Here is a 14,721-nt window from a genome sequence, read left to right as displayed (position 1 = left end):
TGATATTGAACAAGATATACCTTATCCTGACTATTATAGTGTTTTATTAAGTGATTTACAGTGGAAGTCTACTAATATAAGTAAACAATTGCAAATTTCATTTCATGAAATTTATAGAAACACTTGAAATGAATTTGTATAGTGTGACTCACACCGGGTCCCCCTATAGTCACATAGTGTGTACAAATTATATATAACGAAGACCAAATAGACCTTTGAATAAGTGATCCCACTCTAAGTCCACAACCAAACAAGGAACAGAAAGTAAAGCTAAATCACAAATTTTAAGTCTATATAATCGTAATTATATATAACTCCTACGTATACACTTAGCAAGTATAGATCTACTAGCAAGGGTCCTTTGTTTTCACGTGGTTGATTCTAGTATTATTATGCTATAAAATACTCCTATAGTATTTTCACTTTATGTTTGGTTCTAGTGTTCCTTTGTATATAGTTGGTAACTTTCAGACTCGTTGCAACACCACAAACACTCCCAAACACATGTTGGTCGTATCTCAAATAAATATAGTTGATCATGATATATTTATCCCATATATGATTACATAATTATTCAGATTTAATCTTAGTGTTCGATTGGTCCAAATACTTTTATATAGTTCTTACCGTGTTACTGTTTCTGATATGTATGCATGTTCATATACTTCTTATAAAATACTTATATTTTAAAAGTATATTTTTAGTCAGAGTGCTTGAAACCCATTTCATTTATAGTTATATATCTTACATGGTTTGATATACTTAGTTCACTATAAACAATGCTCTGATACCAATCTGTCACACCCCCAAAGCGAGACGGCAGAAACGTTCGGGGGTGGAGGACGTCATGTACAGTATCACAACAATTGAATAATAGTAATCAATAGCAACAACAACCATTGCATTGATAATATAGTGTTTACATTGTATTTTCAATATTGTTTGTATAACATTAAAATGTTTAGCAAAAACTATAGACGTGACACCATGAATGCTTCGTCTTCTCAAAAACCTGTAGGGTACCTGTCTACTAGTTCCCTGAGAATACAAGTGATTTTGAATGTGTATCAACATTTAAGTTGGTGAGTTCATAAGTATGTTTTTGTGATGGAAAGCTTGTCATTGTTCTTGAAAACGTTAGTATGTTCCTCCAGAAAATCCAATATTTTCTTTAGTAAATGAAATGTAGTCTTAGGCCTTAAGACCGAAATGTATGTTTGTTATTGTACTTTGAATTATATATTGTAGTCTTATTAATAAATAAAACTATATCATGAATGTTTCCCTGAATTATGGTGTACTGTATTAAGAAAATAGTGTACTATATTGGGAAAGTAGTGTACTGTACTGTATTTGTATGAAAACCCTTTTGTATAAAAGTGCTTGGAATCCACCAGCTGTAATTGTAAAATAGTGTATTGTAATGTAGTTCTATTATGAAAATAAAACCATTGAAATTAAGTTTATCCCATAAACTAAATGTTTTACTTGATACTATTGTGAGTTTCATATAACCACGCTAAAATGACTAGTGGCCTCTACGACGTTCTTTAGGCGTTGGAATGTTATGGCATTTGTCACCCCAGGCATGCTGGCCTAGCTGTTGCAAGCAGCTCAGGTGGGGGATTGTCAGTCCGTATACATCTATACATAAATTCGCATTGTTCCTCCAGGAGTCTCTGGTTATAATTTACAGGACTTGAACCTGTACCCTGATGGTTACAACGAAGAAGTGCTTCACAACCCTATATTAACTAGTTTACATGTAGCGTTATAGTGTTCTCTTGTACTTGAAACTGTATGTACTACCTTGTGGTAGTGTACTTTGTAATGTAAAATAATTATACGTAAATCATTATTTTAGTGGTGTATCCTTGAATTAGTGAAATAGAGTAGTGTTCGATAAACTATACCTAATACAGTTTATATACTTGTTTCTGTAAAATATTATTGAGCTTGTAAAATAGTGCAGTGTTTCTCAAACTATACCTATTATAGTCTAAATGTATACTCTGTATTGAACTGAAAACTTTTGCAATTTAACACTATGTATAAAGCGGTAGTAAGAGATTTGTGAAAAATACCATTTTGATCGACATGTTAGAAAAGGGTTAACAAGATAATGAATTTTATATATATATATATATATATATATATATATATATATATATATATATATATATATATATATAAAATTATGAGCGAAAATACAGTCGAATAAGTAATTATATCCTAAACCCACAACCTGACAAGGAACAAGATTTAGCAAAACTATAGAGATGATCCTCGGGCTAGCGTACGTGAAAATAACATTATCCTAAAAATATTTAAACAAGTAATCGTATTTAAATTAGTCAAATAATTAATTACAGTTTTAGACAACACTAATTTATGTAAGAAATACTTACAATTATTTGGAGTTATTCTTGGCATTCTTGGGTGAAATATTAATATTTTAAGGATGTTCTTGTGTTCTTGAGGAAAACTTGAAGATACGAAGGAATTTATGAAGGTTTGAATGTGGGATGAATGTTCTTGAGGGATCTCGGTTGAAGATTTTGAAGATTGGATGGTGATCTGGGCAAAATCTCTTGGAGATATGAAGATTTCGTATGATACTTGAGGGAATTCTAATGACTTTTGAGAGCAAAATAAGGGTGTTTACGGTTTGGAAATTGGGAAATGAATTGAGTTTGTGGCTAAACACTTGTATATAGAAGGGGTTTTTGGCCTTAATGGGCCTTAAATCTTATGTTTTCGGTCCTACACTTCAATAAAGGAAGTGTTTTCGGTCTTAAAGTCAAAGAGCATAGTTTTTTCGGCCAAATAGTCAAATGGTAAAGGGTTTTCGGCTATAGAGTCAATAGCAAAGTGATTTCGGTCTAGGCTTTCCCAAAAGCAAATGTTCTTGGCCATGCTTTATTCTAGAAAAGGGGGTTTTTGGTTTTTGGTTTGGGATAAGTTTCCCTAAACCGAAAGCTATATATATATATATATATATATATATATATATATATATATATATATATATATATTAAGATAGACTAAGATATAAGTTAAGTATTAGGCTTGTATTTTCTCACATTAACATGGTTTTGCATATATAGTTACATATAAGTTAAATAGGCATGCACTCTAGGCATTTGAAGTTCTTATTGCATCAAATTATGTTGTGAATTTACTTATACATGGTTGTAGTCCCGACTTTTATTGACTTGAAAGAATAGTTTGTTACATAGCTGTATTATGATGACCAGCTAGGTCTAGCTGCTATGTTATGTTATGTTATGATAACTATATGTAACTGAGGCTGCTGATAGCCAACCAGGGTTGGTGCTAACCCTTCAAACATGTGGTTGGCTCACCGGGACTGCTCATAGCCCTAGGGTTGCAGATAATCGATAACTGTTTATTTATGTTGTGATATATGTGGTATCTTGGGGAACTCACTAAGCTTTATGCTTACATTTGTTGATTTATATTTGGTAGGTACTTCGCAGGAGCGTGGGAAGACGAAAGTTTGATTATACACACACATTGGGGAATTTACTACTGGGACATGTTTTTATGTACTCTGATAATTATTATACTTGTTGTTTTGGGATGATCCTGTATTTGATAATTTGGTTGTGAAACTATGGTTTTTGGAAATTTAAAAATGAAAATTTTGGTTTAAAATTTGAGGTGTTACAATTTGGTATCAGAGCCTTGGTTTGAGGGATTTAGATAAACCTCTGGGTGATTCCAAACTCAAACTAAGGGTCTAAATTTTTTTAAGAACTTAACAAGAAATGAAGACTTTTGCAGGAGGAAAAACCCAGAGAAGCAGTGTGTACAATCGACCAGCACTCGAGTTGCAGTTTCCCAAAATACCTCAATTTACATTTTTAGTAGTGCAAAGCAGACATGTTTATATTATGAGCTGATAGGATTGCATGCTATCTAGGGGTAGGCTAAGGAATCTTGCAGAGTTAGTGTGAAAATGTTGCCTGATGTGTCCTAATAGCTACACCTAAATTTAACTACTATCCAACTAGTTATTCGACCCAGGGTAGTGTACCCTTTCGCAAATAGTATAGCACAAAAGTCGGGTATCGATCTTAGGGAACATAATTAATTATTTAACCTACTTACTATTAAATTAACCTAAAAATCTAAGAAAAAGCAAAATGTTTTTTTTATCTAATTTTGAAAGTTTAGACAAACATAATTTCTCAACAACTATTCAATCAAATATTCAAAACACTTCTGTTAGTTTGAACCCACTTTCCCCTAATGGATAGCTATTAATTACAGACAATTCTCGTTGGTTACCAATTAATATATTATTATCAATTCGAGTCCGAATTTACTAATGTTGAATTAATTCATGTAGAGTTATGCATGGTCATACATAATTTAACACATAATCAATTATGAGATAGGATTGGAGCTATGTAAAATTGAGATAACAAACACAATTATGTTCACAATATGTGTTCTCGAGCACAGCCAAATTCAAATACTTCAATTACTTATCTAAGATCGGTTAAATCTTAGCTCTAATAATCTAATGGTCACTAAATTACTAGTTAATCAATTCATGCAGATTAATGATCACTAAACTACACAAAATATGAATTAAAGCAATCTAGTATAAAATTTAGCATGCTAGGTAAAACAATCAAACACAAGCCATTAGCCAACTAGAATAATCCATAATAACATAACTAAACCATGAGTTTCAGCTTCATCTAGCTAATAGAAGCAACAAGATTTAGCTACTCATAGAAACAAACAAACAAGTAAACTTCATAATTAAAAACATAGTAATGTATCAAACTAAGAATAAAGTAAGATCTTCTTCTTCCTTGGATGTTATTGCTAGGTTTTTGCCTTATTTTCCTCTCAAAAACAACTTTTGGAATCTTTATTCTCTCTGGCCAACCTTCTAAATCCGTAAGCATCAAGAGTATTTATACTTTTCGAGATTTTTGAACTCCACGTCATGGATTAGGACTCCACGTCGTGAATTCGGATGAATCCTTATCGAGTAAGGACTTCAAATTTTCATGTACTCATCTTCCAGTCCATGCCACGTCGTGTAAGTGAAGTCCACGACGTGGCTTTAGCTTTTTCCTAGGTTTTCTTTTCTTTAAATCTCCAAGCGTCCAAAAATCCATCTCTTGTCGCTTTTAGTCCCTGTAATTCAAGAATGCTCCTTCTAGCTACAAAATACAATTTTAATCTTATAAGCACCACTTATTTGTGCAAATAACCAAAATGCATTCACATATTGCCTAAAAATATGTATAAGTATGGAAATATCATTGCCTAATTTATGATGCCTTAGCCTAGGAGTTCATCCCTTATGTGATCGAATCTGTCTTTATTATTTGTTTGGTGTATTCTACGTAGTTGTACATAGTTAGGATTTTATAGACTTAGAATGCTTGATTTATCCTTTCTTCCAGTTCCTTGTTTGGTCGTGGATTTGAGGTAGGATCATTTATTTGATTGTCTATTGAGTCTCGTACTATATACAATTGGCATATGTAAAGCAAACTGTGAGCACAACGGAGATCTCATGAGGCAGAGCAGTGCTGGGAGCAGTCTAGAGCTAGTGTCTAGACGTATGGTTGTGGTTCTCAGGAACCAGTAGGGCGAGTCCATAAAAGATATCAGTAGGTAGAGTTCTTGGAGTCTCTGTACGACCCGCGACAAATATGTATTGGTATAGAAGGTAGTATTGGGTCCGTACTACTGAGAGCACCGAATTCGTATGCGGCTTGAGAAATAAACTCGAGGGACTAAAGAGCTTGTAGGGGCGTGAGTGTTGATATATGTGTTTTAGCCATTGCTGATAATTTTCTTATGCATCTTAGTTTGGTGGTTACCCAAGGTTCAGGCTCCAGCGACCCCGAGAGGCTGAGTGTCAGTGATGATGAGATCCGCAGGATTGTTGCCACTGAAGTGGTCGCGAAAATCCGAGTGGCTATCCTGAAGATGTTTTGATCTGTTAAGACCATGCTGATTGAGACCTTTGATGAGCATTATGTCGTTGTCACTGAGGTTGTTGTTGTCGTTGCCACTGCATCTCTTGCTGCTGCGAGACCACAGGGGGTGATTCGTTGTGGTATCGGGACTTCATGTGACAACTGGCAAACATAGAGCCAAACCAAGTCAAAAGATGTACCATGTATAAGTGAAAACCCCATTGTAACCTTGTTACATTAAATCACCATTAGCCATGAGGGCATGTTTATATATATATATATATATATATATATATATATATATATATATATATATATATATATACACACTTTGAAAACTATGCCTATATAAGTTATATATACTTGTATATTGAAAACCATGTTGAAGTAAGTTAATACAAGTCAACATAAGTCAAAAATCTTAAGTTAAAACCATAAATAATACACCTCATATGAGTTTTCGGTTTTAGGAATCTAGGAAACAATTGGTTTTCGGTTTTGGGTGCTCCGCTAAGGCCGAAATCTCCTTCTTGGTTTATAATAGGACCAAAAACTACTTTGTGTGTGGAATATTTGATGATTTCGGTCATGCTTGACCGAAATCACTCTCCTTATGGCCGAAAATCTCCTTAAAAGTCAAGATAAGATGCAAGTTGATTGGTTACCTTCCCAAGGTGATATAATACACCTACCAACGTAAGTGTCACTTCTCTTACACATATTATCTCTTTTATCCCATATATAAAGCACACTTTAGAAACCATTCTTCAAAATCATTCAAAGTTAACTTACTTCACATTAATTTGCTCTCAAATTCAAACCCATTTCCTTTTAAAATTCAAAGATCAAACACCTCCTGGAACTTCATTTCTTCAAGCTATTTCCTTAAAGAAATCATTGTAAGTTCTTATAAACTAGTATTATGCAAACATATTTATGTTATTCATTGTATTTACACGTTAGTATGTGTTAAAACTCGTAGGATACAATCACTTTCGAGTGTTCTAACTTAAAGATCATCACCGTCACCTCGTTATCTAATCGCAACTAGACATAAGGTGAGTTCATACCCCCTACATTTTTACAAGGTTTTTCTATGTTTTTAGGGGGAATACAAGTACCACACAAGAATATTTAATTTAAAACACAAACATTAAAATACGTATAGTTACTATTTTTATGAAAAGTGTTAAATATATGAAATGACTTTACTATCAAACTCGTATATTATTACGGAAAAAGTTTTGATAAAAACATAACGATATGAAAAATAATTGCAAAACACTACATTTTCTTACTTTATATATATATATATATATATATATATATATATATATATATATATATATATATATATATATATATATATATAGAATACAAACTTGAATTCTATGTTAAACTATATAAATACACTTTATGGAACTTTATCCCTTTGTAACCCGTTGAGCAAAGGGTATAATTATATAATTTCATATATAATTAGATTTCGTCGTTTTCATTTTATCCTGAAATAAGGGATAATTACGTATACAAACGTTTTCAGTACAAAAACACGTAAACTCGTTGAACAACTTTGTGAGACATAGTCTTCACGGTACACTACAAAGTACAAACGAAAGTCCAGTTTTATAACCAGAGTCTCCTGGATGGAGTGCTTGATACTTGTGTATACATCTATACGAAACTAGCAACCCCGCACTTAAACTTTTAGCTACAGTTAGACCGGCAGATCTGGGGTGACGAATGTCATAACATTCTGACGCCTGAAGAACGTCGCGACAGGCCAACTAGGTCATCAGCACGGTTATAAAAACTCACATAAAGCAATGAGTGTTTTAGTTTACGCAAATGCATTCTTCAAATGGTTTTATACATATGATTAAAATTGCATATCACTATTTTAAGTATAGAAAATACCTATACATTTTGGTCTTGGTACATTTAATACTATAATACATTTTATGGAAAATATAGGATTTTCTGGAAAGCAAACGTTATTACTTTACAAAGAGAGGTTTACATATTACTCATACAAACGCTTATGAACTCACCAACTTAATTGTTGACACTCTTTTCAAACAACTTGTATTCTCAGGGAATCAGTAAAACACGTGATCACTAGCTTTTGAGGATGAGACGCTAAGGCGTCTAAAACAAAACTTTTGGGAACATTTTGTAATTGACTTTTGAAACATGTAATGCATACAAACGATGTAACTATTTCAATTATATATCTTGCTTTTGTTGCTTTGATCATTTATACTAAATTGTTATGATACTGTACATGATAGTCACTCGCCCCCGTATGTTTTCGCCATCCTGGTCCGAGGGTGCGACACTTCACCAACACGAAGCCACCCGAGTTTGATGGGAACCTGGATCCTATTGCTACTATGAGATATATCTATGACGTTGAGGGATGTTTCTATAACTGCTCCTATCCGAGGAATTCAAGGGTTTGATTCGCATTTAACCTACTTTGCTTGGGAGCGAAGGATTGGTGGAAGTTTGTGACACTTCACCAATATGAAGCCACCCAAGTTTGATGGGAACCGAGATCCTATTGCTACTGTGAGATAGATCTATGATGTTGAGGGATGTTTCCATACCTACTCCTATCCGAAGAATTTGAGGGTTCGATTCGCATAGAACCTGCTTTGCTTGGTAGCGAATGATTGGTGGAAGTTTATGACGGCTGACTACATGCTAGCAGAGAGTGTTGTGATGACTTGGGAGAGGTTTACTGAATGTTTAGAGATGATTTTGTACCTGCAGTTGAGCGGGAAAGGTTAGCCCAGGAGTTCCTGTCACTTAAGCACAAGACAAAGATGATGATTGAGATCACCAGGATGTTTCATGAGAGGACTTTGTTTTGCCCAGAGCAGGTATCCATGGAGCAGGCTCGTGTGACTTGGTATTTGAGTATTCTAAGGAGGGGTACCAGGGAGTTCGTGGAAAACACCACGTATAGGACATTAGCTGAACTGCAAACCAATGTCAGGAGGAGAGAGATCGAGCTGGAGACCTAGGCTTGGGAGGAAAGGGAGACCCATGCGAGAGACAAGAGGCCAATGCAATTATAGCCATCGACTAAGCATGCCAAGCCCAATGATAAGAGATTTGGAGTCCAGAAGGGCCGCACTTGTGGGAAGTGCGACCAGGGACACGAGGGACCATATCTGTTCGGGTCGGCTTGCTATCTGTGTTGAATGGAAGGGCATATGGCTAGGGATTTCCCAAAGGGATTTTGGGTTTGTTTCAGCTGCAACTAGATGAGCCATGTGATGGTCGATGGTCCTCATCTTTCATATAGGGTGGTTCATACTCCTGCCCTAGTGACCATGGTATCATTGATGGCCGGAAGGGGAAGGATAACTCAACGAGGGCTTGAGGCAGAGCATTTTAGTTGAGAGCAAAGGAGGTCTACATAGCTCCAGATAGGGGATGTATACTAGAGATCTTCAACGTTGGATATCTGATAGACCTCATTTCTATCGTGATGGGGGATATTATTGTGATCGTGGGTATGGATTGGTTGAGCCATTTTGGGACTCTGATTGACTGTGAGCGTCAGCTAGTGACAGTTTGGGATCCTAGTGGGGGAGTGCTGATTATTTATGGTGAGGGTACTAGATCAGGATTAGCCTTTTGTTCTGCCGCCATGGCATGATAGAGTTTATAGCATGGTGAGGATACTCGAGTTGAGAAGAAGGGTTAACCTTTGTTTTTGATGTTCTAGTGGTATGTGAATTTCCTAATGTTTTACTCGAGGAGTTACCCGACATGCCACCTGAGAGGCAGGTGGAGTTCCGGGTCAATTTGATTCTGGGTGTGGCGCCGATCGTCGAGGCACCGTACCGTCTTGCACCTCCTGAGACATACAAGTTATTCTCACAACTACATGAACTATTGGGAAAAGGGTTTATTAGGCCCAGCAGTTCTCCTTGCGGATCCACGATCCTTTTTGTCAGGAAGAAGGATGGTTTGCACCGGATGTGCATTGATTGTCGGGAACTGAACAAGCTGATGGTGAAAACGGTTACCCTTTATCGAGGATTGATGATCTTTTTGACCAGCTTTAGGGGGGCATCTTGGTTTTCCATGATCGATTTGAGGTCCAACTATCATCAGATGAGGGTACGGGAGGAGGATATTCAAAAGACGACCTTTCAAACTCGTTATGGGCATTATGAGTTTGTGGTGATGACTTTTGGGCTAACCAACGCACCGGAAGTGTTTATGGACCTCATGAACCGAGTGTGAAGGCCCATGTTGGACCGATCGGTGCTTGTTTTTATCAATGACATTCTGGTATACTCGAAGACTATGGAACAACATGAGGAGCATCTTCGAGAGATTCTTGGGTTTTGAGGATAGAGAGGCTTTATGCCAAATTCTCCAAATGTGACTTCTGGCTGCAAGAGGTTCAGTTTTTAGAATGCCTTGTCAATCAGAATGGTATCTTGGTCGACCCAAATAAGATAGAGGTGGTGATGCAGTGGGAGGTGCCGAGATCTCCATTTGAGATTCAAAGCCTCCTTGGATTGACAGGTTATTATCGGGGATTCATCAGAGATTTACCCAAGATTGTTGTTCCTTTCACCTTGTTGACCAGGAAGGATGTTGCTTCTAGTTGGGGGCCTGAGCAGCTTGCATCATTTGAGACTCTTTTCCAGAGATTGTGCGAAGCACCAATACTTACACTCTCGAAGGGAGTTGAGGATTTCGTAGTCTATTGTGATGCATCCATTACAGGATTGGGTGTTGCATTGTTGCAGAGAGGGCATGTGATAGCCTACGCTTTGAGTCAGTTGAAGCCTCACGATATGAGATACCCCACTCATGATTTGGAGTTAGGGGTGGTGGTTTTCACCCTCAAGATTTGGCGCCACTATCCGTCTGGTGAGCGGTGTAACATCTACACGGACCATGAAAGTCTGAGATACCTTATGGATTAGCCTAACTTGAATATGAGGAAAAGGAGAATGTTGGACATAGTAAAGGACTATGACTATGAGATCTTGTATCATCCAGGCAAGAATATAGTGGCCGATGCCTTGAGTCAGAGGGCGACGAGTATCCTGATGTGGGATGTGTGTATGAGGATGACTGTGATTACTCCAGTTTTTGATATATCAAGGAAACGCAATCGGAGGCTATAAAGAGGAAAACCGAAAGAGTGAGCAGGTGATTGGTCATATTTTTGCATTTTTATAGGGGCAATAGAGGGCTTTTGACACTTCGTGGGCTTGTATGGTATTGTATGTGTCACACCCCCAAACCAAGGATGGCGGAAACGTCCGGTGGTGGAGGACTTCATGTATAGTATCATAACAACGAGTATAATAGTGACCAAAATAAACACAACCATCATAAATATAAAGAAAACTTTATATGGTTTCATGAGTTACATGTTTCAAAATTGATTACAATATAATGATAAAATGAAACGTCTGACGCCTTAACGTCCCATCCTCAAAAGCTTGATAGTTATTTGTTTTAATGATTACCTAAGAATACAAGTAATTTTGAAAGAGTGTCAACAATTAAGTTGGTGAGCGCATAAGCTTTTGTATATAGAGTTGAAAACCTTTCTTTGTAAACGTATTGTATGTTCAAGAAAAATCCAATATTTTCCTTATATAATGAAATACAGTCTTAAAACTTAAGACCGAATGTATGAGTGTTATTTCATACTTTTAATAGTATAAGCAGTTTTAAAGTGAATAAAACATTTTGAATGTAGAAATTCCCCATAAACTATATGTATCATTATTTCCCTATGTGAGTTATTATAAGCATACTAATGACATAGTAACCTGTTGCGGCGTTCTTCAGGCGTTGGAATGTTATGACATTTGTCACCCCTGACCTGTCGGCCGAGCTGTTGCAAGCAGCTTGGGTGTGGGTTGTCAATCCCAATATAGATCTATACACAAGTATCACGCCCTCACTACAAGAGACTCTGGTTATAAGTATAGGATTTTAACCTGTAACCTAATGGGTACAACGAAGTAGTGCCTCACAACTTGATTTAACGAGTTTACGTGTAGTGTGAATGAAAACCCTTTTTGTAGTATAAATGTAACCTTCATTAGTATGTTCATAGCGTTAATGTACCATAAACTATACCTATCATAGTTTATCATATATGATTGTAGTGATGAAAGACCCTTTTTGTAGTGTAAATGAAACCTTCCTTAGTATGTTCCTAGCGTTAATATACCATAAACTATACCTATTATAGTTTATCATTTATGTTTATAGTGATGAAAGACCCTTATGTGTATGATCATTTATGTTTCATAGAAGTAAACTACATGAAATAAAATCCATAGGTAGCTCTTTATTGTTATACGCTTTGCTCAACATGTTACAAAGCGTTAATGAATTTGTACATTGTTTTACTAGTTTTAACTTTTCTGTCACTATTTTTAGAAAAATTCACAGAAAAATCACCATAATTCAAAAACTGATTATGTAACTCTAGGAGTTTACAAAATGTGTCTAGTTTGTTCATAATTTTTATTATGATTTTTAGTGGTCTCTAACCAATGTGAAAATGTCTATCTTCACAGATTGGTTAGAAATCATTTCTGAAATGATAGGCAGTTTTGTAAAAATCTCCATAAGTTGTAGAAAAATCATATGAACATGTGAAAGTAGTCATTAGAAAGGTATAAACCTGAACTATTTTCATATTGAACATTTTTTAAAAATATTAAGTTTAAGATGGTCAAAAAAGTTCGTGAATAGACCATAACTTTTCTGTTGAAAGTTGTTGTTTGAGTTAGAAGATGTTTTGGTGTTGTAACTTGTATTCCCCCCCCCCCCCTTAAAACTTGAAGAAAACATGAAAAGATAAGGGTTTGAACTCACATTGAGTGATTTCCTGAGGTGGAAGGTTGAAGAAGGGGAGTTTCAAGTCAAGAACACTTGAAGGATGCTTGAAGATTTGAAGATGCTAAGAACAAATATGTCGGTATTTGTGTAAATGAACCATGATTTGTATGAAAGAAGTAAAGAATATTTAGGAGTTTAATGAATATACTTACCAATAATGGAGGAAAACTCAAGAACTTCCTGGGGAAAGAGCGAGAGAGAAGTTTTCTTTTGGTGATAACAAATGAAATCTTGTATGAGAAGAATGAAGATTTCTTGGATGATTTTGATTAAAAAAATATGATGGAGTGTTGGGATGAGTTGAAAAAGGACAATGATTTGACTAGGTAGAGTGTGAATAGCGACATAAAGTGGGTGTGGGATGGCTTGGTGTCATAACTTTATGAAAAAGTCAACAAGCCTTTAAATATTATTTTGAAAAAAAGATATGATTTATAAATAATAATTCCACAAAATAGGAATAAAATATGAGTCTAGGGGGTCTATTATGCCAAAATATGAATTTGGGTGAAAATCCCATGTCAAAATCATCAAAAACGAGCTTACAATGCGAAAGTGGTAAAAAACCAGACTTGAGAAGCGAGAGGGTTCGTAGCTGAGAAGGTTCGCAGCAAGAAGGGCTACACCTAAGAAGGTTCACATCCAAGAGGTTTGCATCCAAGAACGTTCACATCCAAGAGGTTCGCAACTGAGAAGGTTCACATCCAAGAGGTTCGCAGTCGAGAAGGTTCGTATCCAAGAGGTTTGCAGTCTAAGAAGGCTCGCATCAGAAGGGTTTTGCATCAGGAGGGTTTCGCATGAGAGGGTATCGTTTCTTGAGAGGGTTCCGCACCCATTGTGCTGTTTTTTGTATTTTCTTCCCGTTTCGAGTGTTTTTCAACTAATTAAAGGGTCGGGATGGCACAAATGTTTATGAAAAGTTGAAAGAGGTTTTGAGAGAGATGGGAGAGATTTGGGAGAGAGAAAGATAGAGTGAGAGAGACTTTTCTGGTGGCCATTATTAGTGTTTGCCCCATAGAGCAGATTTGTAGACCTCACTATGCCTCGTTATGAGTGTTATTCACCCCAGAAGAGTACGTAATAGTGTTTTATCGAGTCGATACATCACTCACCCTATTTAGGGTTTAGGTTTTCTGAACATATGAAACTTCTGAGTGATACTCTGTGTTAAGATATAGAGTTGTACAATAGTAAACTGAGAGTAAGTCCTAATATACAAGCACTAGTTGAGTTTACCGGTTTGACTTATTGACTTTGACTTGACCAAAAATTGACGGTTGTCGCAGTATGCGGGTGGGGCTCGACGGATTTTGATGGAGGAATCCCAACAATCGATATTCTCTATCCACTCAGGGCTTATAAATATGTATCTTTACATGATGCATAATTATTGGTGGCTATGTATGAAAAGAAATGTGGCATGGTTTGTGGAGCGATGTTTGACTTGCCGGAAGGTCAAGGCGGAGCACCAGTTCCCTCATGGCAAGTTATAGCCTCTGGAGGTTCCCTTATGGAAATGGGAGCAGATTACTATGAATTTCATTAAAAATATACTAAGAGCTGTGAGGGGTGTTGACACTATCTGGGTGATAGTCGATCGTTTGACAAACAATCCTCACTACTTAGCCATTAGTGAGAACTATTCTGTAGAGAAGTTGGCCGAGATCTATGTTCGTGAGGTGGTGGCTCGGCATGGGGTGCCGACGTCTATTGTGTCTGACCGAGATGTGCGCTTTACTTCCAGATTCTGGAAGAGATTTCATGAAGAGTTAGGTACCCAACTACACTTCAATACCACATACCATCCGCAGACAGACGAGCAGAGCGAGCAAATGACTCATAC

This window comes from Lactuca serriola, chromosome 1 (assembly GCF_051521515.1).
Source record: "Lactuca serriola cultivar US96UC23 chromosome 1, Lser_US96UC23_V15, whole genome shotgun sequence".
Classification (NCBI taxonomy): Eukaryota; Viridiplantae; Streptophyta; class Magnoliopsida; order Asterales; family Asteraceae; genus Lactuca; species Lactuca serriola.
The sequence above is the reverse complement of the archived record's forward strand: the minus strand, read 5'-3'. Positions refer to the sequence as shown.